This window comes from Mauremys reevesii, linkage group 12, assembly GCF_016161935.1.
Source record: "Mauremys reevesii isolate NIE-2019 linkage group 12, ASM1616193v1, whole genome shotgun sequence".
NCBI lineage: Eukaryota > Metazoa > Chordata > Testudines > Geoemydidae > Mauremys > Mauremys reevesii.
The window spans coordinates 24,835,177-24,862,398 of NC_052634.1; the positions used below are offsets into that span (position 1 = coordinate 24,835,177).

The 27,222-nt window shown below is 54.2% G+C and overlaps 11 non-coding genes across 11 annotated transcripts; 7 read left to right on the plus strand and 4 right to left on the minus strand.

Annotated features, from left to right (window-relative positions):
* Positions 1–3,450: 3,450 nt before the first annotated feature.
* Positions 3,451–3,544, minus strand: TRNAR-UCU. Its single transcript has 2 exons — positions 3,507–3,544; positions 3,451–3,486 (listed from the first exon to the last, which is right to left on the minus strand). It is a non-coding gene; the product is annotated as a tRNA-Arg (tRNA).
* A 6,891-nt stretch (positions 3,545–10,435) lies between these two features.
* TRNAN-AUU lies at positions 10,436–10,509 on the plus strand. The gene has a single exon. It is a non-coding gene; the product is annotated as a tRNA-Asn (tRNA).
* Positions 10,510–12,915: 2,406 nt separating this feature from the next.
* On the plus strand, positions 12,916–12,989 carry TRNAN-GUU. The gene has a single exon. It is a non-coding gene; the product is annotated as a tRNA-Asn (tRNA).
* Positions 12,990–13,762: 773 nt separating this feature from the next.
* TRNAM-CAU lies at positions 13,763–13,834 on the minus strand. Its single transcript has one exon. It is a non-coding gene; the product is annotated as a tRNA-Met (tRNA).
* A 1,570-nt stretch (positions 13,835–15,404) lies between these two features.
* Positions 15,405–15,478, plus strand: TRNAN-AUU. Its single transcript has one exon. It is a non-coding gene; the product is annotated as a tRNA-Asn (tRNA).
* Positions 15,479–17,891: 2,413 nt separating this feature from the next.
* Positions 17,892–17,965, plus strand: TRNAN-GUU. Its single transcript has one exon. It is a non-coding gene; the product is annotated as a tRNA-Asn (tRNA).
* Positions 17,966–20,350: 2,385 nt separating this feature from the next.
* TRNAN-GUU lies at positions 20,351–20,426 on the plus strand. Its single transcript has one exon. It is a non-coding gene; the product is annotated as a tRNA-Asn (tRNA).
* Positions 20,427–22,807: 2,381 nt separating this feature from the next.
* On the plus strand, positions 22,808–22,883 carry TRNAN-GUU. Its single transcript has one exon. It is a non-coding gene; the product is annotated as a tRNA-Asn (tRNA).
* Positions 22,884–23,637: 754 nt separating this feature from the next.
* TRNAM-CAU lies at positions 23,638–23,709 on the minus strand. Its single transcript has one exon. It is a non-coding gene; the product is annotated as a tRNA-Met (tRNA).
* Positions 23,710–25,263: 1,554 nt separating this feature from the next.
* Positions 25,264–25,337, plus strand: TRNAN-GUU. Its single transcript has one exon. It is a non-coding gene; the product is annotated as a tRNA-Asn (tRNA).
* A 763-nt stretch (positions 25,338–26,100) lies between these two features.
* Positions 26,101–26,172, minus strand: TRNAM-CAU. Its single transcript has one exon. It is a non-coding gene; the product is annotated as a tRNA-Met (tRNA).
* Between the last annotated feature and the right edge of the window lie 1,050 nt (positions 26,173–27,222).

Genomic DNA, 27,222 nt, shown 5'->3' on the forward strand with positions numbered 1-27,222 from the left:
ACTGTCACTTCCCCCCCACCCCCGCCAAGCCAACAGGATCACAGCAAATGAAACCAGCTCGGCCCACAGGGGAAGAGTTCAGTCCAGGGCCTGGTGCATTCTGGGAGCAGGGGCGGTGCAGAGAAAGGGCAGATACGGGGCAGCTCTGAACACTATGCGCAGATCTGCCTGTCCTGTCCCGCAGCCCCTGTTACAGGGGGCTTTTAGCCATAGTTATAATCAGGCCAATAAATTGAAACAAACCCCTGTTAAACCATTGCTCAGCCTGAGTCCTTCACCCACATTCCTTAGGGCATTGGGTGTTTCATGTCCTGCCTCAATTTCACACAGAGACACAATTTCCTTTGCACAGATCCGTGAACAAGGTGATCTGTTGCCAAGAAGGCTAATGGCATTTTGGGTTGTATAAGTAGGGGCATTTCCAGCAGATCAAGGGATGTGATCATTCCCCTCTACTCAGCACTGGTGAGGCCTCATTTGGAGTACTGTGTCCAGTTTTGGGCCCCACACTACAAGAAGGATGTGGATAAATTGGAGAGAGTCCAGTGGAGGGCAACAAAAATGATTAGGGGGCTGGAGCACATGACTCATGAGGAGAGGCTGAGGGAACTGGGATTGTTTAGTCTGCAGAAGAGAAGAATGAGGGGGGATTTGATAGCTGCTTTCAACTACCTGAAAGGGGGTTCCAAAGAGGATGGATCTAGACTGTTCTCAGTGGTAGAAGATGACAGAACAAGGAGTAATGGTCTCAAGTTGCAGAGGGGGAGGTTTAGGCTGGATATTAGGAAAAACTTTTTCACTAGTAGGGTGGTGAAGCACTGGAATGGGTTACCTAGGGAGGTAGTGGAATCTCCTTCCTTAGAGGTTTTTAAGGTCAGGCTTGACAAAGCCCTGGCTGGGATGATTTAGTTGGGTTTGGTCCTGCTTTGAGCAGGGGGTTGGACTAGATGACCTCCTGAGGTCCCTTCCAACCCTGAGATTCTATGATTCTATGATTCTAACAGCAAAACCTCCCTGTGTGTCTGGTTTGAGCCAGGGCATTCGATTCCAGTGAACCCTTCTCTCCTGCAATGCGATGGTCAGACAGAGGGGACGTGGCACCTGCATCCCTGCCAGGGAGATATTGGCTCGGCTCTTTCTGCTGCTGTTGTTAGTCCATGAAACATCAAGGGTGGAATGCAATGCTGAGTTCATCCACCAGCCCCCTGAAAAAATTTCAGTGACCCAGAGAAATCCTACCGCCTGCTATTGGAACGATGTGCTGGAGATTTGAATGGGAAAGGGACTGTCTGAATTGTCAGAGTGGAGAATGAACAACAATCCACAGCAATGTCATTAACACAAACACACTCTCATCCTGCTCCAGCCGGAAGAGAAATGGGCAGGAATTCTCGCTGTTCACCCAAGGACACACTTACACTGATGCGCAGCCGTGAGTGTGCTGGGGAAGCTGGTCTGGGCAAACAATTTGAAGTGACAATTCAGTGAGAACAGAATTATCATGTAATGACATAAGTGTACATCAAGTAGTTGTGACTGAGTGGTTAAAGTGATGGACTAGAAATCCTTTGGGGTCTCACCGCACGGGTTCAAATCCTGCTAACTACACAAGTGCTGCACTGTTGTTACTATTACTGTAGACTTAGTGTCTGAGCATCCAGAGTGCCAACTGGAGCCAGATCTATTTTCACTCGGTCTACACTTAAAGTGCTGCTGTGGCACTGCTCTAGCACTATGGAGTAGACAGTGAGTGGAGAGGTTTTCCCATCCATGTAATAGCTACATGGACATAACAATTCCTCCTTTTCTTTAGCACTATCTAACCAGGGCTTAGGTCACCTTAACTATGTGTGTGTGTGTGGGGGGGGGGGTTCACACCCTGAGAGACGTCCCTCTGCCAGTGAAGTGCCCAGCGTACACCAGCCCTTAGATCCCTCTTGGTATTTCAATGCAGGCACTGACCTGTGAGAAGAAAACATCAGCTCACAAACACAGAGACTGAATTCCCCGCATTTAATCTCGCTGCACTTTCCAGAAAGTCACAAAATTCAATTCATTCTTGCTAGGACACAGAAAAAATAAGTGACACTAAGTTTTTGGCTTGATTAAATAAAATTAAGTGTTTAATTAATATAGTAAAAATATGTCCTGATTCCTCTAACTAACACCACAGCGTGAAATAGGAACAGAGACAAAGCTTGTCAGTGATGACTAATTTTGCAAATGATCTTCCCATTATTAATTTCCACGCTGCCCCCATTTGAGGTCTGGGCATCGCCAGTGTCATTGCTCTGCATTCACCTTCCCCTTAGAATTGTTCTGGGACATTCGAATTCCTCTGCAGCAGGGGCTTGGGTCACTTGCTGGAGGATTCCCTGCACCTTGAGGTCTTAAAGCCACGATTTGAGGTCTTCAATAACTCAGACATAGGTCAGGGGTTTGTTACAGGAGTGGGTGGGTGAGATTCTGAGGCCTGCATTGTGCAGGAGGTCAGACTAGATGATCATAATGATCCCTTCTGACCTTAAGTCTATGAATCTATTAATCTTTTTCCAAATTTGGAAAATTGTGCAGTTCAGAATGTGAATAGTGACCTCATTTCCTTCCTGCACCTGCTCTACATTGCTCCACAGCAGCTTCTCCACCTGCAGAGTCACTCCAGCCCTGCAGTGCAGCCGCCCAGGGTTCAGCAGGAGCCCCTGGCAAGGACAGTGGGTAAAGCTAACAGGCCCGTGTGCCTGGCCGTGAGGCAGCTGTAAAAAAGCAACACCCCCCCGCCAGAAGTAGAGACTGAATTCCCCAACTTTAACATCGTGACCCTGTGTAGAAAGCCGCACGTGTCAGTTGTATTTTCACAGGGAGATGCAAATATCAAGTGACACCAATTTTTAAGTTGAGTAAATAAAGTTGAGGAGATAGTTATTAACCTCACAAAAATACACTAAAGATCCCTCAACATAACACCTGAAAGTGAAATATGGACAGAGACAAACCTTGTCAGCAAAGGCTCATTTCCCAAACAATCCTCAAAATGTTACTAATTCCCACCCCTCCTCCGCAGGAGCTCTGTGCAGTGTAACTGTTCTGCAGGCAGCTTCCCATTCAATGCTGTTGTGGGACATTCCCAGGCCTGGAAATGTACCAACGACAGAATTTGAAGAGCAAACCTGGCTCCCCGCACCAGGCGGGATTTGAGTGTTTTGTCCCTGTCACTTAGTGTTTGTCAATAGTACAGACGCCAGGGGCAGGACTCCAGGCTCTGCCTGAGGGATCCTGGCACAGGGGCTGGTGGGGAAGAAAGGATTGTAGATTCTGACCTGTGCTCTGGAGAGGAGGTAATAAGTGAAGGGGGCATTATTGACTCCTCCCCTCCTCAGTGTCCCAGGGCTAGAATTCTACATTCCACAGGGCCAAATGAGGGGGTGATGCCACTTGGTTAATGAAAACCAGTGCTCCAGGTGAGGCTTGAACTCACAACCGCAGCATAGCTCCTCTCAGCACTGCTCTAGAAGTACTGTGCGCTAACTAATTGCGCCACTGGAGCAACTGCTAGTTATCATTCTCTGAGACCTGCTAGGCTGACAAAGGCAAGGAGTGACCCCAAAACTGAGCTGAGAGCAGATAGTAACAAGTGTTGGTACTTGGGGGGATGGATTCTTCTTAAGGCTTCCAGGCCCCATTTCACCCTTTTGTTCTTCCCTGTGTAATATCAGAGCTGGTTAAGACTCAATGGAGAGTCTTGCTGCAGACCAACAGATCTGAAATCACTGATAACCAGCTCTAAGCATTAGTCCTGCTTTGGGGACAGTGTCTCTCATGCAATAAACTGCCCAGTCTGCGCTAGCAGTGAGGCTCCCTCACTAACAGCTGAAATCAGGGAGAGCTGTGTGAAGTGCAGGGCCCCAGGGGTGCCTGAACAGGGGGGAACAACACCCCAGGGCTTTTAAAAATGGGAGGGCTCTGCGTTGCCACTTTGTAATGACTGTAAGGGCAAGTGAGGGTGGGGAGGGGACGGAGAGCAGTGAGTGGGAAGTGGGGTCTGGGGGTAAGAGGCAGCATAGGAGCGGGGCCTTGGGGAGAAGGGGTGGGGCAGGGGCGTGGCCTCAAGTGGAAGGGGTGGGGCTACTGTTCAGGCTCTGGTGGCCGCTCCTTTTAGGGAACCTGTTCCGCTCCTGGTGGGACCACAAGACGTCCCAGAGCAGAGAGGGTGGCCAGCAGAGCGGTGACAGGGGGGAACGGCAAGTGGCCGGCAATGTGGCCAGACAGCGGAGGGAGAGAGGGGCTTTCCCCCCAGGAGGTGAGAGGTGAACTCTGGGTTTTCATTGACCCAGGACAGCAGCTGTGGGTGAGGTGCAGTGAAGGGAGGGGCACATCCACAGAGCTTCTGGTGTCTGGATTTAGGAGCCTGAGGCAAAAGGCCACTGCCCAGCGCACTGTGGGGGGTGTTTTGCTCATAGTGTTGTGTTATGATTGTGTTTTCCCAAGTTAATACAAGGTGATTTTCCTCCTTTTTCTTAAAGTTTCTTTTCTACACTCAGTGGTTGAGTGGGGAAAGTATCGCCTCTTAGAGGCACCCAGTGGCCAGGGTTAGTTTCCCCAGGTTACTGGGTGGGGGCTTAAGCAGATTGTGTGTTGTATTGTTGAAGAGGAGCCCCAAGCACCCAAACAGGGAATTGTCACTTCAACCTTCAGAGTAAGAGCCAGAGGTGCTGCCAGGTGAGCTAGCCAGGCCGCCTAAACGTATTAACCCCTTTCACCGCAAGAGCAAACACCGGGTACTTCTGTGCTTCTCAGCAGCTGGGAAAGAGCCTCTTGGGGGAAATATCTCCTGCCCCACCGCCAAAAGGAGCCCCTTGAGTGGGAACGGTCAGAGGCCCCACCTGCTTTCCAACCACCTTGTGATGCTGGCCGGCCGCAGAATGAATGCTGGTCTGTGGGTGGCCTTCAGTGGGGGTTTGTCATGCCAGGGAGCAGGGAGCAGGCTGGCCGGGTGTCTCTGTGGCTGTCTGCTGGCCACACATAGGCATGGTTCTCCCCTCCTCTTGCCCTGCCCTTGGTTGCTCTGTGGCTTTTAAGCCTTCCCTTGGAGCTGTCAGCACCAGCCGCCTCTGCTCCAGGTGCCCAGAGGAGGAGAGGTGTGTTGGGCTCCAGCCTGGGACTCTTCCTCCCTCTTGCCTAGCCCTGACTATGAAGCCTGGCCCTGGCCCTCCTTCCTTTAAATGCCATGTGGGCAAGAGGAAGAGTGTGGCAGCTGCAGGGACCAAAGTTTTGGGATCAGGTGAAGCAGCGAGAAACAACCATATGGTCAATCCACAGGAATCTCTAGCCAGACTGTTAAGTTCTAGGACCCCAACCTATAGCCGCCAGCACATTGAATCAGCCAGACCAGAGACCTATCTCCAGTGGGCATGAGTCACCCAGCGTGAGAGAAAAAAACTCACTCTAGTTCACCCTGAGAGAAGGTAGCCAAACACATTGAGCTCCAGGGCTTTGCAGCAAAATTACATATCTCTAGGAGGTCCCACTGAGATTTGAACTCAGATTCAAGGATTCAGAGCCCTGAGTGTTGCCCATTAGACCATGGGACCTGCTGCTGTTTTGTTCTCTAGACCCCTGTGACTCTCAGCTGGCTGGTTTGCACTCTGCACTTATTGCTTCCCACCAGCGGCTTCCTCTCGTGGGACTCTCTCTCCTCCTCCAGTGACTGTGGTCCTGCTCTACCAGATCCGTGGATCCTGCCCTGAGACCCCACATCCCCCTGCTTTGTCTCCATTCCCTGCAGGCTGCAAAAATGTCAGGGGAGGCCACCCTTCCCTTCACTCGGTGCTCCCGCTCATATCGGCCAGCTGCAGCCTCATCTCCTGGAACTCGGCCAGCTGTCGCTTGATCCGGTCGTACAGTCACATGCTGACTGGCTCCCCTGCCTGGATGCTCTTGTGGAAATCCCACAGGTGACGCTGCAGGACTTGGCACCATTGGTTTCTTAAATGTTGTGGTGTTTGCCCGACTGCCACAACAAAGCCGCCAACTCCTCCCTCACCGACTCCCACCAATCCCCCTGGTTGCCATAGAACCCTCTGATGCTTTTCCGTTCTGCCAACACCACCAGGCCTCCCCCTCTGCTCCTTTATCTTGCAAGCTCTGGATGTTCAGCTTCCAATATCCTCTGCCCTGGGTCAGGGAATTGAAATCCTGCTCAACACCAAACAGTCTAGAGGAAGGGAGCCAGTTCCTTCATAGAACTTTCCTTTCACGCCTTAACTGGGGACCATACACATTAATATAGCCATAACCAGTGCTACAGAGCACAAAGCCCACTAGTAATGCCCTCCCTGATTTGAGCTCCAGCACCTTCTGTACTCGCACCATGAATGTGAAGAACAAGACTCCAACCCCATCATTCTTCACTGGCCTGGAGGATCAGAGAGATGGGCCCTTCCACCAATCACCCTCTGCCCATCAAGCTACCCTAGACTTGTTAATGTGCATTTCCTGAACACCCACCATGTCCAAGCCCAGCTGCTCCAAGGCAATGAACATCAAGTGCCTCCTCCTGGGCCCCCAAATCCCTGCCACCTTCCAAATGGCCATTTTCACAGATGCCCCTTCCAGGGCACTGCCCTTGCTCAGCTGCACAGAGGACTTTTCATGCTCCCAGAAGACAAACCACCACTGTACAAAAAGGGATGAAAGAGCCTGCCAAAATCTGGGATCAAACAAACAGCCTTAAGATCTTCAGTCCAATATGCTCCTAACTGAGCTACTTTGGCAGCTGTAAAGCAGTATTTTGGCCTATTGCTTCTCTTTCCGGGAGTTTCTTGCAGCAGTTGCACACAAAAAGGACGTCATTGTGAGTGGCCCATGAAGACAAGACTCGCTTTTGCCTGCCTTGCTCAGCTTGACTTGACTTGCTGCCTCACCCGGTTCCTGCCCTAGTGCCCAGGTTGACCTGGTGGTGGAAGGGGACTGGGGGCCAGTGGTGCGGGGAGGAAGTTGAGCTGGACCCAGAGCTAGACTAGACCCTGGCAGCAAGAGTCTGGCCACCACTTGCTGCCCCACCCTGTTGTCCTGGCTTCCCCCACTGGGTGTCATTTCGGGAGGGAAGTGGGGCTTCTGCCTCCCTTCCCCGGTTTTCACACCGCAGAGGAGTGCGAACAGGAAAACGAACGGCTGCTCCACACCCCCACCGGAGGAACCCGGCGCCCTTAGCTGTGGGGAGTAAGAAGTGGCTGTTGGCTGACAGGGCCTGTCCCCGAGGAGCTGGAACAGCAGCTGCCGCCTCCCCCTCGGCTCCAGGCTGTGGGAAATGCTCATTGCCTGGCTGCATGGGCGGCTCCTGCTCCCTGCTCTGGAGAGCGTCTGTATTGCTCTGTCAACCCCCCGTCTTCACTGAGCCAGTCTGGTAAGGTCCCAAGTGCCCCCTCCGGCCTGGCAGTTGAGAGTCTGTGCAGACATCAGCCCCCCTGCCAGCCCCATAGGCAGCAGCAGCACCAGCCCCCCAGCACCACAGGGGCACTCAATGCACTTCCTGTGGGGAAATGGCTCCCATGGAGTCGCTGACTTGGCTCCTTTCGCACTCTAGAGAGAGGAGCAGAACCAGGGCTATGGCTGATCTATAGGGCACCAGGTGAGTAGCAGACGGTTCAGGTGCTGAGAGTTTGCCGGACCCCTCAGGGACACAGTGTGAGGTGGTGTCCCAGGGATCTCTATGAAAGGAGCAGAACAGGATTTACTTGGGGTGGGAAGAGAATTGAGAGTGTCTCAGGGGGTTGTACAGAGGTATCGCCCGGGTGAGGGACTGGCTAAAACACAGGCCTCGTTGTGAGCAAGATTCCAACCTGCACAGGGGAACCCTATTGGATTTCGACTCCAACGCCTTAATCACTCAGCCATCAGCACAGTAATGCCCTAATGCCAGAGAATCACAATGCCCAGGTGTGAAGTCATCTGAACTACAGAATTCCCACAGCAAACCTGGCTCCCAAAGCACAGGGGGTATTTGGGGTTCATTCTCTTTGCTTAGCCATGTGCAGTCGCACAGCAGGATGTGGCTGGTGGGACAGGGATACTGAATGCTCAAGGGTCAGACCTAGGAAGGTTGAAGCTTCATAAGCTTCTTGCCCTGCAGACAGCCTGCTCAGAGAAAGGAAACTCCCGCAGAATCCGGACTGGCTGTGTATAGCGCACTTCCACCGCATTGCCCAGTGCCCCAGCGACAAGCCAGAGCTGTGGTCTGGGAGTGAGAGGCACAGGCAGAGCGCTGACTGGTAGCTCAGGGCTGGGATAGCAGGGGCTGCGGGCAGGGAGTCAGGGGCACCGGCAGAGCATTTAATTGAACCGATTTAAATCTCAGGTTTGATCATTCCTGGGACTGGACCTGGCTAGGACTCTCGGGCATCACTAAAGTGTTCTTGAAATCAGGTTCCAGCTTTGTCCGGCCCCCTCCTTTTCTGAGCTGGGCTGCAGCCCCTGACGCAGCCGCCCGCCCGCCTGCCGCGGACAGCGGGCCCAGCAGAGGCCCCAGCAGGGACCAGGCGGCACTTCGGCAAGGGCCCCTGGTGGGGCTGGCAGCCGGGCTCTCAGCGCCGAAGAGCCCGGGCTGGCCAGGGGAGTGCACCGGGCCAGGCAGGCAGGCAGCGGGAGGGGCCTGACTGGAGGGCCAGAGGCACGTGAGCATGTGTGCGAGCAGAGCATTGTGGGAGAGGAAGCAGGGGTAATCAAGTGTATTTTCCTGTTTAGTTTGCATCAAGGACAGAGTAACTGTACCTGGCATTTGAGGCCTGAGAGCTTAACCCTCACCTGAAAAGTACTCACCATTAAGGGGTCTGGGTTCCAAACGGCAAAAAGTTGTGGGAGATAGAAATGGATGTATGTTTTGTTCTTACATTTGCTATTCCAGGTGTGGAAAGACAGAGGCAATTTTAAATTTTTTAGAATTGTTGTTAGTGCTGCAGTGTTAAAATCACTTGCCCTAAGCTTATGCCATGTGATCTCTTTCATGGTATATTTTGGCCCTGAAAGGTAAAAGGCTGCTCTGGGGGTAGTGTTATGGAGTGAGGTAGCAAATGTTGGTTGCAGAGATGGTGCGTCTGCCACAAAAGTTGTTCCCCCCCCTGCTCTGGTCCCAGAGTCCAGGATTTGCAGAAACCCACCCACTAACCTGTAACTAACAATCTCGCTCTGCTAACTCTTCCAGCAAAACAGGCCAAAGAAAGTGTATGCGAGCGCTGTACCACAGCCGCGGTGCTCTTTTCGGTTCATTCCCACAGAACTTTCGCTCCATAACAGTCCAGTTCCTTGCTGTTGCTTGGCTAACCACTGCATGCATGTGCTATACAGAACCCTGAGCTGATTCCTGACATTTGTGCTCAATACAGCCTTACTTGTCTGTGTCTCTGTGATGCAAGGGGTCAGCGCGTTGGGCTGTTAATTAAAATGATGGTGGTTTGAGCCCACCCACGGACGGCGCTAAGCCTGTGCTACTTCTTTGATTTCCCCGAGGCCTGTGGGGGGAGCCTCAACTCACCCGCGTTAGGTGAGTTTTAACGTTCGGTGTTTGGGAATCTTTGCCACAATCTAGTTGAAGCAGGGTCAGTATGAAGTCAACCCTGCCATCTGTTGGTGATCTGTCGTCAAGGCCTTTTGGGGCTGATGTCATTTGCATGGTAACACCCACCCCGGATTGCATGATGGGAGTGCTTGTCCAAACGGTCATTTCAGCTGCTGCGGGATCCCCAGTCTCTTTGTTATTGGGGCAGGAGTAATCCAGTGTATTTTCCTGTTGATTTTGGATCAAGGACAGAGTAACTGTACCTGGCATTTGAGGCCTGAGAGCGTCACCCTCGCCTGAAAAGTACTCACCATTAAGGGGTAGGGGTTCCTAACGGCAGTGCATGGAGGGAGGTAGAAATGGATGTTTGTTGGTCTCTTGCAGGTGCTGCTGATGTCCTTTCTGCTGTCCCTGGTGTGGAAAGACAGAGGCAGAGGCGGTTTTGAATCTCTTCAAATTGTTGTTAGTGCTGCAGTTGCTCACCCTAAGCTTATGCCGTTAGGTCTCTTTCACGGTGTATTTTGGCCCTGACAGGTAAAAGGTGTGGTGTTAGGGAGTGAGGTAGCAAACGTTAGTTGCAGAGGTGGTGCATGTGCCACAGAAATTGTGTGCCCCCCCCCGCCCCCGTCCAAGAGTCCAGGATTTGCATAAACCCACCCACTGACCAACAATCTCACTCTGCTAACTCTTGCAGCAAAACAGGCCAAAGAAAGTGTATGCGAGCACTGTACCACAGCCCCGGTGCTCTTTTCGGTTCCTTCCCGCAGAAGTTTCCTTCCATAGCAGTCCAGTTCCTTGCTGTTGCTTGGCTAACCACTGCATGCGCTATACCGTACCCTGAGCTGATTCCGGGCTTTTGTGCTCAATACAGCCTTGCCCCTCTATGTCTCTGTGGCGCAATGGGTCAGCGCGTTCGGCTATTAACCGAAAGGATGGTGGTTCGAGCCCACCCAGGGACGACGCTAAGCCCGTGCTACTTCCTTGCTTCCCTGAGGCCTGTGGGGGGAGCCTCAAAGGTCCCATTTTGCTGCCTCTTGGCCTCGGTGCTTTCAGCTGGTGGTCCAAAGAGCAGGCTGGATGCCATTCAGAAACCCATCTGCCAGCAGCCGTGCTGGAGGCTCAGGCTTAATCCTCAAAGCCGAGCACAAAAACTTTCAGCCGGGAACATTTCGCTCCCTTCCCGCCTCCGCCCAAGCGGCAAGGGAGAAGCGGAGGAGACAGGCCGGCTCAAAGACACCTCCCTCCCACTTCCCTGTACGCTGTGCAAAGCTCTTGGCCTGCCTCATGCCTCGTCAGGAAAGCACGGCCATGCGGCCCAAGCCTGAGTCACGTCCGCGGCCTGGCCCGCCCCGCCCCGGCTGACAGCGCGTAGAGCCACGCGAGTCAATGGCAGGTCGAGTCGGGAGCCTTGGCTCTTTCCCCTGACAGCCACACACACAGCGCTGCCTAGCGCCCCCAGAGCCTCCCTCGTGTTCTCCCGCAGCAGCCGCCTGCCGGTGTGGGTGGGAAAAGGGGACCAGGAAGCACTGCAGCACCATTCCTGGACAGGAGGCCCGCGCCACGCCCAGGCCTGCCTCTTGCCTTCAGCCCAGGCAGCCAGAGGTGCCAGGGAGCTCCCTGGCAGGCCGCCACTTCGCCTCAGCCACCTCTTGCCTCATGGCCTAGGCTCTTGGGGCTCTGCTGGTCACCCGCTCGCTTGAAGGCCCAGAGGGAAAAGAAACAAGCGCACACGTAGCAGAGGATGGTTTCGATCCATCGACCTCTGGGTTATGGGCCCAGCACGCTCCGCTGCGCCACTCTGCTGCTTCTTCACACTCTCCCCCTGCCACCTAGCTGCCACTATCCGGATTAGTGCCTTACACACCCTCGCTCTGGCAGGCAGATGCGCAGGCTACTAGGCAGCTGCCCTGGTTACAGGATTTTACAGCTAGCTTCTACAGGGTAAAAAGGATCTATTTGGGGTTTGGACCCCATTGGGAGCTGGGTAGCTGAGTGCCAGAGACGGGAGCACTTCTTAAACTGTTTTCAGTTACGCTTGTGGGGGACGAGGTTCAGCCTTGGATCCATGTCTGCAGCAGGCAAGCACCTCTGGCTCAATCACCCCGCCGTATTAGCAGAGTAAAACGCGGAGCGAACGCACACGCCTTGCAAAGGAAGAGGAGCTGGGATCTCGAACAAAAGTCAACATTTTATTAAGATGAAGTTCAAAGAAAAAAAAGTCTACGGTACAGAGTTTCGGCGTAGAAGTTTCTGGTGCTCAGGAACAACGTACAGCTTACCCAAGGGGTGCAAAGTTCGGTTTAAAATGGGGTGGCATAAAAAATACATAATCTGCAATAGCCCTGACTGGGGGTAAAAGGTTAACGTACAGCCACTGAGTTAGGAGGGTATGTTGTCCATATGAGGGCTACGTTCAGGTGTGGAGTATAACGAGCGGTTACGACGATGAGGATGGATTGACCCGCGTTAGGTGAGTTTTAACGTTCGGTGTTTGGGAATCTTTGCCACAATCTAGTTGAAGCAGGGTCAGTATGAAGTCAACCCTGCCATCTGTTGGTGATCTGTCGTCAAGGCCTTTTGGGGCTGATGTCATTTGCATGGTAACACCCACCCCGGATTGCATGATGGGAGTGCTTGTCCAAACGGTCATTTCAGCTGCTGCGGGATCCCCAGTCTCTTTGTTATTGGGGCAGGAGTAATCCAGTGTATTTTCCTGTTGATTTTGGATCAAGGACAGAGTAACTGTACCTGGCATTTGAGGCCTGAGAGCGTCACCCTCGCCTGAAAAGTACTCACCATTAAGGGGTAGGGGTTCCTAACGGCAGCGCATGGAGGGAGGTAGAAATGGATGTTTGTTGGTCTCTTGCAGGTGCTGCTGATGTCCTTTCTGCTGTCCCTGGTGTGGAAAGGCAGAGGCGGTTTTGAATCTCTTCAAATTGTTGTTAGTGCTGCAGTTGCTCACCCTAAGCTTATGCCGTTAGGTCTCTTTCACGGTGTATTTTGGCCCTGAGAGGTAAAAGGTGTGTTGTTAGGGAGTGAGGTAGCAAACGTTAGTTGCAGAGGTGGTGCATGTGCCACAGAAATCGTGTGGCCCCCCGCCCCGTCCAAGAGTCCAGGATTTGCATAAACCCACCCACTGACCAACAATCTCACTCTGCTAACTCTTGCAGCAAAACAGGCCAAAGAAAGTGTATGCGAGCACTGTACCACAGCCCCGGTGCTCTTTTCGGTTCCTTCCCGCAGAAGTTTCCTTCCATAGCAGTCCAGTTCCTTGCTGTTGCTTGGCTAACCACTGCATGCATGTGCTATACCGTACCCTGAGCTGATTCCGGGCTTTTGTGCTCAATACAGCCTTGCCCCTCCATGTCTCTGTGGCGCAATGGGTCAGCGCGTTTGGCTGTTAACCGAAAGGATGGTGGTTCGAGCCCACCCAGGGACGACGCTAAGCCCGTGCTACTTCCTTGCTTCCCTGAGGCCTGTGGGGGGACCCTCAAAGGTCCCATTTTGCTGCCTCTTGGCCTCGGTGCTTTCAGCTGGTGGTCCAAAGAGCAGGCTGGATGCCATTCAGAAACCCATCTGCCAGCAGCCGTGCCGGAGGCTCAGGCTTAATCCTCAAAGCCGAGCACAAAAACTTTCAGCCGGGAACATTTCGCTCCCTTCCCGCCTCCACCCAAGCGGCAAGGGAGAAGCGGAGGAGACAGGCCGGCTCAAAGACACCTCCCTCCCACTTCCCTGTACGCTGTGCAAAGCTCTTGGCCTGCCTCATGCCTCGTCAGGAAAGCACGGCCATGCGGCCCAAGCCTGAGTCACGTCCGCGGCCTGGCCCGCCCCGCCCCGGCTGACAGCGCGTAGAGCCACGCGAGTCAATGGCAGGTCGAGTCGGGAGCCTCGGCTCTTTCCCCTGACAGCCACACACACAGCGCTGCCTAGCGCCCCCAGAGCCTCCCTCGTGTTCTCCCGCAGCAGCCGCCTGCCGGTGTGGGTGGGAAAAGGGGAACAGGAAGCACTGCAGCACCATTCCTGGACAGGAGGCCTGCGCCACGCCCAGGCCTGCCTCTTGCCTTCAGCCCAGGCAGCCAGAGGTGCCAGGGAGCTCCCTGGCAGGCCGCCACTTCGCCTCAGCCACCTCTTGCCTCATGGCCTAGGCTCTTGGGGCTCTGCTGGTCACCCGCTCGCTTGAAGGCCCAGAGGGAAAAGAAACAAGCGCACACGTAGCAGAGGATGGTTTCGATCCATCGACCTCTGGGTTATGGGCCCAGCACGCTCCCGCTGCGCCACTCTGCTGCTTCTTCACACGCTCCCCCTGCCACCTAGCTGCCACTATCCGGATTAGTGCCTTACACACCCTCGCTCTGGCAGGCAGATGCGCAGGCTACTAGGCAGCTGCCCTGGTTACAGGATTTTACAGCTAGCTTCTACAGGGTAAAAAGGATCTATTTGGGGTTTGGACCCCATTGGGAGCTGGGTAGCTGAGTGCCAGAGACGGGAGCACTTCTTAAACTGTTTTCAGTTACGCTTGTGGGGGACGAGGTTCAGCCTTGGATCCATGTCTGCAGCAGGCAAGCACCTCTGGCTCAATCACCCCCCGCCGTATTAGCAGAGTAAAACGCGGAGCGAACGCACACGCCTTGCAAAGGAAGAGGAGCTGGGATCTCGAACAAAAGTCAACATTTTATTAAGATGAAGTTCAAAGAAAAAAAAGTCTACGGTACAGAGTTTCGGCGTAGAAGTTTCTGGTGCTCAGGAACAACGTACAGCTTACCCAAGGGGTGCAAAGTTCGGTTTAAAATGGGGTGGCATAAAAATACATAATCTGCAATAGCCCTGACTGGGGTAAAGGTTAACGTACAGCCACTGAGTTAGGAGGGTATGTTGTCCATATGAGGGCTACGTTCAGGTGTGGAGTATAACGAGCGTTACGACGATGAGGATGGATTGACCGCGTTAGGTGAGTTTTAACGTTCGGTGTTTGGGAATCTTTGCCACAATCTAGTTGAAGCAGGGTCAGTATGAAGTCAACCCTGCCATCTGTTGGTGATCTGTCGTCAAGGCCTTTTGGGGCTGATGTCATTTGCATGGTAACACCCACCCCGGATTGCATGATGGGAGTGCTTGTCCAAACGGTCATTTCAGCTGCTGCGGGATCCCCAGTCTCTTTGTTATTGGGGCAGGAGTAATCCAGTGTATTTTCCTGTTGATTTTGGATCAAGGACAGAGTAACTGTACCTGGCATTTGAGGCCTGAGAGCGTCACCCTCGCCTGAAAAGTACTCACCATTAAGGGGTAGGGGTTCCTAACGGCAGCGCATGGAGGGAGGTAGAAATGGATGTTTGTTGGTCTCTTGCAGGTGCTGCTGATGTCCTTTCTGCTGTCCCTGGTGTTGAAAGACAGAGGCAGAGGCGGTTTTGAATCTTTTCAAATTGTTGTTAGTGCTGCAGTTGCTCACCCTAAGCTTATGCCGTTAGGTCTCTTTCACGGTGTATTTTGGCCCTGAGAGGTAAAAGGTGTGTTGTTAGGGAGTGAGGTAGCAAACGTTAGTTGCAGAGGTGGTGCATGTGCCACAGAAATCGTGTGCCCCCCCCCCCGCCCCCGTCCAAGAGTCCAGGATTTGCATAAACCCACCCACTGACCAACAATCTCACTCTGCTAACTCTTGCAGCAAAACAGGCCAAAGAAAGTGTATGCGAGCACTGTACCACAGCCCCGGTGCTCTTTTCGGTTCCTTCCCGCAGAAGTTTCCTTCCATAGCAGTCCAGTTCCTTGCTGTTGCTTGGCTAACCACTGCATGCATGTGCTATACCGTACCCTGAGCTGATTCCGGGCTTTTGTGCTCAATACAGCCTTGCCCCTCCATGTCTCTGTGGCGCAATGGGTCAGCGCGTTCGGCTATTAACCGAAAGGATGGTGGTTCGAGCCCACCCAGGGACGACGCTAAGCCCGTGCTATTTCCTTGCTTCCCTGAGGCCTGTGGGGGGAGCCTCAAAGGTCCCATTTTGCTGCCTCTTGGCCTCGGTGCTTTCAGCTGGTGGTCCAAAGAGCAGGCTGGATGCCATTCAGAAACCCATCTGCCAGCAGCCGTGCCGGAGGCTCAGGCTTAATCCTCAAAGCCGAGCACAAAAACTTTCAGCCGGGAACATTTCGCTCCCTTCCCGCCTCCGCCCAAGCGGCAAGGGAGAAGCGGAGGAGACAGGCCGGCTCAAAGACACCTCCCTCCCACTTCCCTGTACGCTATGCAAAGCTCTTGGCCTGCCTCATGCCTCGTCAGGAAAGCACGGCCATGCGGCCCAAGCCTGAGTCACATCCGCGGCCTGGCCCGCCCCGCCCCGGCTGACAGCGCGTAGAGCCACGCGAGTCAATGGCAGGTCGAGTCGGGAGCCTCGGCTCTTTCCCCTGACAGCCACACACACAGCGCTGCCTAGCGCCCCCAGAGCCTCCCTCGTGTTCTCCCGCAGCAGCCGCCTGCCGGTGTGGGTGGGAAAAGGGGACCAGGAAGCACTGCAGCACCATTCCTGGACAGGAGGCCCTCGCCACGCCCAGGCCTGCCTCTTGCCTTCAGCCCAGGCAGCCAGAGGTGCCAGGAGCTCCTGGCAGGCCGCCACTTCGCCTCAGCCACCTCTTGCCTCATGGCCTAGGCTCTTGGGGCTCTGCTGGTCACCCGCTCGCTTGAAGGCCCAGAGGAAAAGAAACAAGCGCACACGTAGCAGAGGATGGTTTCGATCCATCGACCTCTGGGTTATGGGCCCAGCACGCTCGCTGCGCCACTCTGCTGCTTCTTCACACTCTCCCCCTGCCACCTAGCTGCCACTATCCGGATTAGTGCCTTACACACCCTCGCTCTGGCAGGCAGATGCGCAGGCTACTAGGCAGCTGCCCTGGTTACAGGATTTTACAGCTAGCTTCTACAGGGTAAAAAGGATCTATTTGGGGTTTGGACCCCATTGGGAGCTGGGTAGCTGAGTGCCAGAGACGGGAGCACTTCTTAAACTGTTTTCAGTTACGCTTGTGGGGGACGAGGTTCAGCCTTGGATCCATGTCTGCAGCAGGCAAGCACCTCTGGCTCAATCACCCCCCGCCGTATTAGCAGAGTAAAACGCGGAGCGAACGCACACGCCTTGCAAAGGAAGAGGAGCTGGGATCTCGAACAAAAGTCAACATTTTATTAAGATGAAGTTCAAAGAAAAAAAAAGTCTACGGTACAGAGTTTCGGCGTAGAAGTTTCTGGTGCTCAGGGAACAACGTACAGCTTACCCAAGGGGTGCAAAGTTCGGTTTAAAATGGGGTGGCATAAAAAATACATAATCTGCAATAGCCCTGACTGGGGGTAAAAGGTTAACGTACAGCCACTGAGTTAGGAGGGTATGTTGTCCATATGAGGGCTACGTTCAGGTGTGGAGTATAACGAGCGGTTACGACGATGAGGATGGATTGACCCGCGTTAGGTGAGTTTTAACGTTCGGTGTTTGGGAATCTTTGCCACAATCTAGTTGAAGCAGGGTCAGTATGAAGTCAACCCTGCCATCTGTTGGTGATCTGTCGTCAAGGCCTTTTGGGGCTGATGTCATTTGCATGGTAACACCCACCCCGGATTGCATGATGGGAGTGCTTGTCCAAACGGTCATTTCAGCTGCTGCGGGATCCCCAGTCTCTTTGTTATTGGGGCAGGAGTAATCCAGTGTATTTTCCTGTTGATTTTGGATCAAGGACAGAGTAACTGTACCTGGCATTTGAGGCCTGAGAGCGTCACCCTCGCCTGAAAAGTACTCACCATTAAGGGGTAGGGGTTCCTAACGGCAGCGCATGGAGGGAGGTAGAAATGGATGTTTGTTGGTCTCTTGCAGGTGCTGCTGATGTCCTTTCTGCTGTCCCTGGTGTGGAAAGACAGAGGCAGAGGCGGTTTTGAATCTCTTCAAATTGTTGTTAGTGCTGCAGTTGCTCACCCTAAGCTTATGCCGTTAGGTCTCTTTCACGGTGTATTTTGGCCCTGAGAGGTAAAAGGTGTGTTGTTAGGGAGTGAGGTAGCAAACGTTAGTTGCAGAGGTGGTGCATGTGCCACAGAAGTCGTGTGCCCCCCCGCCCCCGTCCAAGAGTCCAGGATTTGCATAAACCCACCCACTGACCAACAATCTCACTCTGCCAACTCTTGCAGCAAAACAGGCCAAAGAAAGTGTATGCGAGCACTGTACCACAGCCCCGGTGCTCTTTTCGGTTCCTTCCCGCAGAAGTTTCCTTCCATAGCAGTCCAGTTCCTTGCTGTTGCTTGGCTAACCACTGCATGCATGTGCTATACCGTACCCTGAGCTGATTCCGGGCTTTTGTGCTCAATACAGCCTTGCCCCTCCATGTCTCTGTGGCGCAATGGGTCAGCGCGTTCGGCTGTTAACCGAAAGGATGGTGGTTCGAGCCCACCCAGGGACGACGCTAAGCCCGTGCTACTTCCTTGCTTCCCTGAGGCCTGTGGGGGGAGCCTCAAAGGTCCCATTTTGCTGCCTCTTGGCCTCAGTGCTTTCAGCTGGTGGTCCAAAGAGCAGGCTGGATGCCATTCAGAAACCCATCTGCCAGCAGCCGTGCCGGAGGCTCAGGCTTAATCCTCAAAGCCGAGCACAAAAACTTTCAGCCGGGAACATTTCGCTCCCTTCCCGCCTCCGCCCAAGCGGCAAGGGAGAAGCGGAGGAGACAGGCCGGCTCAAAGACACCTCCCTCCCACTTCCCTGTACGCTGTGCAAAGCTCTTGGCCTGCCTCATGCCTCGTCAGGAAAGCACGGCCATGCGGCCCAAGCCTGAGTCACGTCCGCGCCTGGCCCGCCCGCCCCGGCTGACAGCGCCAGAGCCACGCGAGTCAATGGCAGGTCGAGTCGGGAGCCTCGGCTCTTTCCCTGACAGCCACACACACAGCGCTGCCTAGCGCCCCAGAGCCTCCTCGTGTTCTCCCGCAGCAGCCGCCTGCCGGGGCGGGTGGGAACAGGGGACCAGGAAGCACGGCAGCACCATTCCTGGACAGGAGGCCCTCGCCACGCCCAGGCCTGCCTCTTGCCTTCAGCCCAGGCAGCCAGAGAGCTCCTGGCAGGCCGCCACTTCGCCTCAGCCACCTCTTGCCTCATGGCCTAGGCTCTTGGGGCTCTGCTGGTCACCCGCTCGCTTGAAGGCCCAGAGGGAAAAGAAACAAGCGCACACGTAGCAGAGGATGGTTTCGATCCATCGACCTCTGGGTTATGGGCCCAGCACGCCCCGCTGCGCCACTCTGCTGCTTCTTCACACTCTCCCCTGCCACCTAGCTGCCACTATCCGGATTAGTGCCTTACACACCTCGCTCTGGCAGGCAGATGCGCAGGCTACTAGGCAGCTGCCCTGGTTACAGGATTTTACAGCTAGCTTCTACAGGGTAAAAAGGATCTATTTGGGGTTTGGACCCCATTGGGAGCTGGGTAGCTGAGTGCCAGAGACGGGAGCACTTCTTAAACTGTTTTCAGTTACGCTTGTGGGGGACGAGGTTCAGCCTTGGATCCATGTCTGCAGCAGGCAAGCACCTCTGGCTCAATCACCCCCCGCCGTATTAGCAGAGTAAAACGCGGAGCGAACGCACACGCCTTGCAAAGGAAGAGGAGCTGGGATCTCGAACAAAAGTCAACATTTTATTAAGATGAAGTTCAAAGAAAAAAAAAGTCTACGGTACAGAGTTTCGGCGTAGAAGTTTCTGGTGCTCAGGGAACAACGTACAGCTTACCCAAGGGGTGCAAAGTTCGGTTTAAAATGGGGTGGCATAAAAAATACATAATCTGCAATAGCCCTGACTGGGGGTAAAAGGTTAACGTACAGCCACTGAGTTAGGAGGGTATGTTGTCCATATGAGGGCTACGTTCAGGTGTGGAGTATAACGAGCGGTTACGACGATGAGGATGGATTGACCCGCGTTAGGTGAGTTTTAACGTTCGGTGTTTGGGAATCTTTGCCACAATCTAGTTGAAGCAGGGTCAGTATGAAGTCAACCCTGCCATCTGTTGGTGATCTGTCGTCAAGGCCTTTTGGGGCTGATGTCATTTGCATGGTAACACCCACCCCGGATTGCATGATGGGAGTGCTTGTCCAAACGGTCATTTCAGCTGCTGCGGGATCCCCAGTCTCTTTGTTATTGGGGCAGGAGTAATCCAGTGTATTTTCCTGTTGATTTTGGATCAAGGACAGAGTAACTGTACCTGGCATTTGAGGCCTGAGAGCGTCACCCTCGCCTGAAAAGTACTCCCATTAAGGGGTAGGGGTTCCTAACGGCAGCGCATGGAGGGAGGTAGAAATGGATGTTTGTTGGTCTCTTGCAGGTCCTGCTGATGTCCTTTCTGCTGTCCCTGGTGTGGAAAGACAGAGGCAGAGGTGGTTTTGAATCTCTTCAAATTGTTGTTAGTGCTGCAGTTGCTCACCCTAAGCTTATGCCGTTAGGTCTCTTTCACGGTGTATTTTGGCCCTGAGAGGTAAAAGGTGTGTTGTTAGGAGTGAGGTAGCAAACGTTAGTTGCAGAGGTGGTGCATGTGCCACAGAAGTCGTGTGCCCCCGCCCCCGTCCAAGAGTCCAGGATTTGCATAAACCCACCCACTGACCAAAAATCACACTCTGACAACTCTTTCAGCAAAACAGGCCCAAGAAAGTGTATGCGAGCACTGTACCAAAGCCCCGGTGCTCTTTTCGGTTCCTTCCCGCAGAAGTTTCCTTCCATAGCAGTCCAGTTCCTTGCTGTTGCTTGGCTAACCACTGCATGCATGTGCTATACCGTACCCTGAGCTGATTCCGGGCTTTTGTGCTCAATACAGCCTTGCCCCTCTGTGGCGCAATGGGTCAGCGCGTTCGGCTGTTAACCGAAAGGATGGTGGTTCGAGCCCACCCAGGGACGACGCTAAGCCCGTGCTACTTCCTTGCTTCCCTGAGGCCTGTGGGGAGCCTCAAAGGTCCCATTTTGCTGCCTCTTGGCCTCAGTGCTTTCAGCTGGTGGTCCAAAGAGCAGGCTGGATGCCATTCAGAAACCCATCTGCCAGCAGCCGTGCTGGAGGCTCAGGCTTAATCCTCAAAGCCGAGCACAAAAACTTTCAGCCGGGAACATTTCGCTCCCTTCCCGCCTCCGCCCAAGCGGCAAGGGAGAAGCGGAGGAGACAGGCCGGCTCAAAGACACCTCCTCCCACTTCCCTGTACGCTGTGCAAAGCTCTTGGCCTGCCTCATGCCTCGTCAGGAAAGCACGGCCATGCGGCCCAAGCCTGAGTCACATCCGCGGCCTGGCCCGCCCGCCCGGCTGACAGCGCGTGAGCCACGCGAGTCAATGGCAGGTCGAGTCGGAGCCTCGGCTCTTTCCCTGACAGCCACACACACAGCGCTGCCTAGCGCCCCAGAGCCTCCCTCGTGTTCTCCGCAGCAGCCGCCTGCCGGTGTGGGTGGGAAAGGGGACCAGGAAGCACTGCAGCACCATTCCTGGACAGGAGGCCCTCGCCACGCCCAGGCCTGCCTCTTGCCTTCAGCCCAGGCAGCCAGAGAGCTCCTGGCAGGCCGCCACTTCGCCTCAGCCACCTCTTGCCTCATGGCCTAGGCTCTTGGGGCTCTGCTGGTCACCCGCTTGAAGGCCCAGAGGAAAGAAACAAGCGCACACGTAGCAGAGGATGGTTTCGATCCATCGACCTCTGGGTTATGGGCCCAGCACGCTCCGCTGCGCCACTCTGCTGCTTCTTCACACTCTCCCCTGCCACCTAGCTGCCACTATCCGGATTAGTGCCTTACACACCCTCGCTCTGGCAGGCAGATGCGCAGGCTACCAGGCAGCTGCCCTGGTTACAGGATTTTACAGCTAGCTTCTACAGGGTAAAAGGATCTATTTGGGGTTTGGACCCCATTGGGAGCTGGGTAGCTGAGTGCCAGAGACGGGAGCACTTCTTAAACTGTTTTCAGTTACGCTTGTGGGGGACGAGGTTCAGCCTTGGATCCATGTCTGCAGCAGGCAAGCACCTCTGGCTCAATCACCCCCCGCCGTATTAGCAGAGTAAAACGCGGAGCGAACGCACACGCCTTGCAAAGGAAGAGGAGCTGGGATCTCGAACAAAAGTCAACATTTTATTAAGATGAAGTTCAAAGAAAAAAAAAGTCTACGGTACAGAGTTTCGGCGTAGAAGTTTCTGGTGCTCAGGGAACAACGTACAGCTTACCCAAGGGTGCAAAGTTCGGTTTAAAATGGGGTGGCATAAAAAATACATAATCTGCAATAGCCCTGACTGGGGGTAAAAGGTTAACGTACAGCCACTGAGTTAGGAGGGTATGTTGTCCATATGAGGGCTACGTTCAGGTGTGGAGTATAACGAGCGGTTACGACGATGAGGATGGATTGACCCGCGTTAGGTGAGTTTTAACGTTCGGTGTTTGGGAATCTTTGCCACAATCTAGTTGAAGCAGGGTCAGTATGAAGTCAACCCTGCCATCTGTTGGTGATCTGTCGTCAAGGCCTTTTGGGGCTGATGTCATTTGCATGGTAACACCCACCCCGGATTGCATGATGGGAGTGCTTGTCCAAACGGTCATTTCAGCTGCTGCGGGATCCCCAGTCTCTTTGTTATTGGGGCAGGAGTAATCCAGTGTATTTTCCTGTTGATTTTGGATCAAGGACAGAGTAACTGTACCTGGCATTTGAGGCCTGAGAGCGTCACCCTCGCCTGAAAAGTACTCACCATTAAGGGGTAGGGGTTCCTAACGGCAGCGCATGGAGGGAGGTAGAAATGGATGTTTGTTGGTCTCTTGCAGGTGCTGCTGATGTCCTTTCTGCTGTCCCTGGTGTGGAAAGGCAGAGGCGGTTTTGAATCTCTTCAAATTGTTGTTAGTGCTGCAGTTGCTCACCCTAAGCTTATGCCGTTAGGTCTCTTTCACGGTGTATTTTGGCCCTGAGAGGTAAAAGGTGTGTTGTTAGGGAGTGAGGTAGCAAACGTTAGTTGCAGAGGTGGTGCATGTGCCACAGAAATCGTGTGCCCCCCCCCCGCCCCCGTCCAAGAGTCCAGGATTTGCATAAACCCACCCACTGACCAACAATCTCACTCTGCTAACTCTTGCAGCAAAACAGGCCAAAGAAAGTGTATGCGAGCACTGTACCACAGCCCGGTGCTCTTTTCGGTTCCTTCCCAGAAGTTTCCTTCCATAGCAGTCCAGTTCCTTGCTGTTGCTTGGCTAACCACTGCATGCATGTGCTATACCGTACCCTGAGCTGATTCCGGGCTTTTGTGCTCAATACAGCCTTGCCCCTCCATGTCTCTGTGGCGCAATGGGTCAGCGCGTTCGGCTGTTAACCGAAAGGATGGTGGTTCGAGCCCACCCAGGACGACGCTAAGCCCGTGCTACTTCCTTGCTTCCCTGAGGCCTGTGGGGGGAGCCTCAAAGGTCCCATTTTGCTGCCTCTTGGCCTCAGTGCTTTCAGCTGGTGGTCCAAAGAGCAGGCTGGATGCCATTCAGAAACCCATCTGCCAGCAGCCGTGCCGGAGGCTCAGGCTTAATCCTCAAAACCGAGCACAAAAACTTTCAGCCGGGAACATTTCGCTCCCTTCCGCCTCCGCCCAGCGGCAAGGGAGAAGCGGAGGAGACAGGCCGGCTCAAAGACACCTCCCTCCCACTTCCCTGTACGCTGTGCAAAGCTCTTGGCCTGCCTCATGCCTCGTCAGGAAAGCACGGCCATGCGGCCCAAGCCTGAGTCACGTCCGCGGCCTGGCCCGCCCGCCCGGCTGACAGCGCGTGAGCCACGCGAGTCAATGGCAGGTCGAGTCGGGAGCCTCGGCTCTTTCCTGACAGCCACACACACAGCGCTGCCTAGCGCCCCCAGAGCCTCCCTCGTGTTCTCCCGCAGCAGCCGCCTGCCGGTGTGGGTGGGAAAAGGGGACCAGGAAGCACTGCAGCACCATTCCTGGACAGGAGGCCCTCGCCACGCCCAGGCCTGCCTCTTGCCTTCAGCCCAGGCAGCCAGAGAGCTCCCTGGCAGGCCGCCACTTCGCCTCAGCCACCTCTTGCCTCATGGCCTAGGCTCTTGGGGCTCTGCTGGTCACCCGCTCGCTTGAAGGCCCAGAGGGAAAAGAAACAAGCGCACACGTAGCAGAGGATGGTTTCGATCCATCGACCTCTGGGTTATGGGCCCAGCACGCTCCCGCTGCGCCACTCTGCTGCTTCTTCACACTCTCCCCCTGCCACCTAGCTGCCACTATCCGGATTAGTGCCTTACACACCCTCGCTCTGGCAGGCAGATGCGCAGGCTACTAGGCAGCTGCCCTGGTTACAGGATTTTACAGCTAGCTTCTACAGGGTAAAAAGGATCTATTTGGGGTTTGGACCCCATTGGGAGCTGGGTAGCTGAGTGCCAGAGACGGGAGCACTTCTTAAACTGTTTTCAGTTACGCTTGTGGGGGACGAGGTTCAGCCTTGGATCCATGTCTGCAGCAGGCAAGCACCTCTGGCTCAATCACCCCCCGCCGTATTAGCAGAGTAAAACGCGGAGCGAACGCACACGCCTTGCAAAGGAAGAGGAGCTGGGATCTCGAACAAAAGTCAACATTTTATTAAGATGAAGTTCAAAGAAAAAAAAGTCTACGGTACAGAGTTTCGGCGTAGAAGTTTCTGGTGCTCAGGGAACAACGTACAGCTTACCCAAGGGGTGCAAAGTTCGGTTTAAAATGGGGTGGCATAAAAATACATAATCTGCAATAGCCCTGACTGGGGTAAAGGTTAACGTACAGCCACTGAGTTAGGAGGGTATGTTGTCCATATGAGGGCTACGTTCAGGTGTGGAGTATAACGAGCGGTTACGACGATGAGGATGGATTGACCCGCGTTAGGTGAGTTTTAACGTTCGGTGTTTGGGAATCTTTGCCACAATCTAGTTGAAGCAGGGTCAGTATGAAGTCAACCCTGCCATCTGTTGGTGATCTGTCGTCAAGGCCTTTTGGGGCTGATGTCATTTGCATGGTAACACCCACCCCGGATTGCATGATGGGAGTGCTTGTCCAAACGGTCATTTCAGCTGCTGCGGGATCCCCAGTCTCTTTGTTATTGGGGCAGGAGTAATCCAGTGTATTTTCCTGTTGATTTTGGATCAAGGACAGAGTAACTGTACCTGGCATTTGAGGCCTGAGAGCGTCACCCTCGCCTGAAAAGTACTCACCATTAAGGGGTAGGGGTTCCTAACGGCAGCGCATGGAGGGAGGTAGAAATGCATGTTTGTTGGTCTCTTGCAGGTCCTGCTGATGTCCTTTCTGCTGTCCCTGGTGTGGAGAGGCAGAGGCGGTTTTGAATCTCTTCAAATTGTTGTTAGTGCTGCAGTTGCTCACCCTAAGCTTATGCCGTTAGGTCTCTTTCACGGTGTATTTTGGCCCTAAGAGGTAAAAGGTGTGTTGTTAGGGAGTGAGGTAGCAAACGTTAGTTGCAGAGGTGGTGCATGTGCCACTGAAATAGTGTGCCCCCATCCAAGAGTCCAGGATTTGCATAAACCCACCCACTGACCAACAATCTCACTCTGCTAACTCTTGCAGCAAAACAGGCCAAAGAAAGTTTATGCGAGCACTGTACCACAGCCCGGTGCTCTTTTCGGTTCCTTCCCGCAGAAGTTTCCTTCCATAGCAGTCCAGTTCCTTGCTGTTGCTTGGCTAACCACTGCATGCATGTGCTATACCGTACCCTGAGCTGATTCCGGGCTTTTGTGCTCAATACAGCCTTGCCCCTCCATGTCTCTGTGGCGCAATGGGTCAGAGCGTTCGGCTGTTAACCGAAAGGATGGTGGTTCGAGCCCACCCAGGGACGACGCTAAGCCCGTGCTACTTCCTTGCTTCCCTGAGGCCTGTGGGGGGAGCCTCAAAGGTCCCATTTTGCTGCCTCTTGGCCTCAGTGCTTTCAGCTGGTGGTCCAAAGAGCAGGCTGGATGCCATTCAGAAACCCATCTGCCAGCAGCCGTGCCGGAGGCTCAGGCTTAATCCTCAAAGCCGAGCACAAAAACTTTCAGCCGGGAACATTTCGCTCCCTTCCCGCCTCCGCCCAAGCGGCAAGGGAGAAGCGGAGGAGACAGGCCGGCTCAAAGACACCTCCCTCCCACTTCCCTGTACGCTGTGCAAAGCTCTTGGCCTGCCTCATGCCTCGTCAGGAAAGCACGGCCATGCGGCCCAAGCCTGAGTCACGTCCACGGCCTGGCCCGCCCCGCCCCGGCTGACAGCGCGTAGAGCCACGCGAGTCAATGGCAGGTCGAGTCGGGAGCCTCGGCTCTTTCCCCTGACAGCCACACACACCGCGCTGCCTAGCGCCCCAGAGCCTCCCTCGTGTTCTCCGCATCAGCCGCCTGCCGGTGTGGGTGGGAAAAGGGGACCAGGAAGCACTGCAGCACCATTCCTGGACAGGAGGCCCTCGCCACGCCCAGGCCTGCCTCTTGCCTTCAGCCCAGGCAGCCAGAGAGCTCCCTGGCAGGCCGCCACTTCGCCTCAGCCACCTCTTGCCTCATGGCCTAGGCTCTTGGGGCTCTGCTGGTCACCCGCTCGCTTGAAGGCCCAGAGGGGAAAAGAAACAAGCGCACACGTAGCAGAGGATGGTTTCGATCCATCGACCTCTGGGTTATGGGCCCAGCACGCTCCCGCTGCGCCACTCTGCTGCTTCTTCACACTCTCCCCCTGCCACCTAGCTGCCACTATCCGGATTAGTGCCTTACACACCCTCGCTCTGGCAGGCAGATGCGCAGGCTACTAGGCAGCTGCCCTGGTTACAGGATTTTACAGCTAGCTTCTACAGGGTAAAAAGGATCTATTTGGGGTTTGGACCCCATTGGGAGCTGGGTAGCTGAGTGCCAGAGACGGGAGCACTTCTTAAACTGTTTTCAGTTACGCTTGTGGGGGACGAGGTTCAGCCTTGGATCCATGTCTGCAGCAGGCAAGCACCTCTGGCTCAATCACCCCCCGCCGTATTAGCAGAGTAAAACGCGGAGCGAACGCACACGCCTTGCAAAGGAAGAGGAGCTGGGATCTCGAACAAAAGTCAACATTTTATTAAGATGAAGTTCAAAGAAAAAAAAAGTCTACGGTACAGAGTTTCGGCGTAGAAGTTTCTGGTGCTCAGGGAACAACGTACAGCTTACCCAAGGGGTGCAAAGTTCGGTTTAAAATGGGGTGGCATAAAAAATACATAATCTGCAATAGCCCTGACTGGGGGTAAAAGGTTAACGTACAGCCACTGAGTTAGGAGGGTATGTTGTCCATATGAGGGCTACGTTCAGGTGTGGAGTATAACGAGCGGTTACGACGATGAGGATGGATTGACCCGCGTTAGGTGAGTTTTAACGTTCGGTGTTTGGGAATCTTTGCCACAATCTAGTTGAAGCAGGGTCAGTATGAAGTCAACCCTGCCATCTGTTGGTGATCTGTCGTCAAGGCCTTTTGGGGCTGATGTCATTTGCATGGTAACACCCACCCCGGATTGCATGATGGGAGTGCTTGTCCAAACGGTCATTTCAGCTGCTGCGGGATCCCCAGTCTCTTTGTTATTGGGGCAGGAGTAATCCAGTGTATTTTCCTGTTGATTTTGGATCAAGGACAGAGTAACTGTACCTGGCATTTGAGGCCTGAGAGCGTCACCCTCGCCTGAAAAGTACTCCCCATTAAGGGGTAGGGGTTCCTAACGGCAGCGCATGGAGGGAGGTAGAAATGGA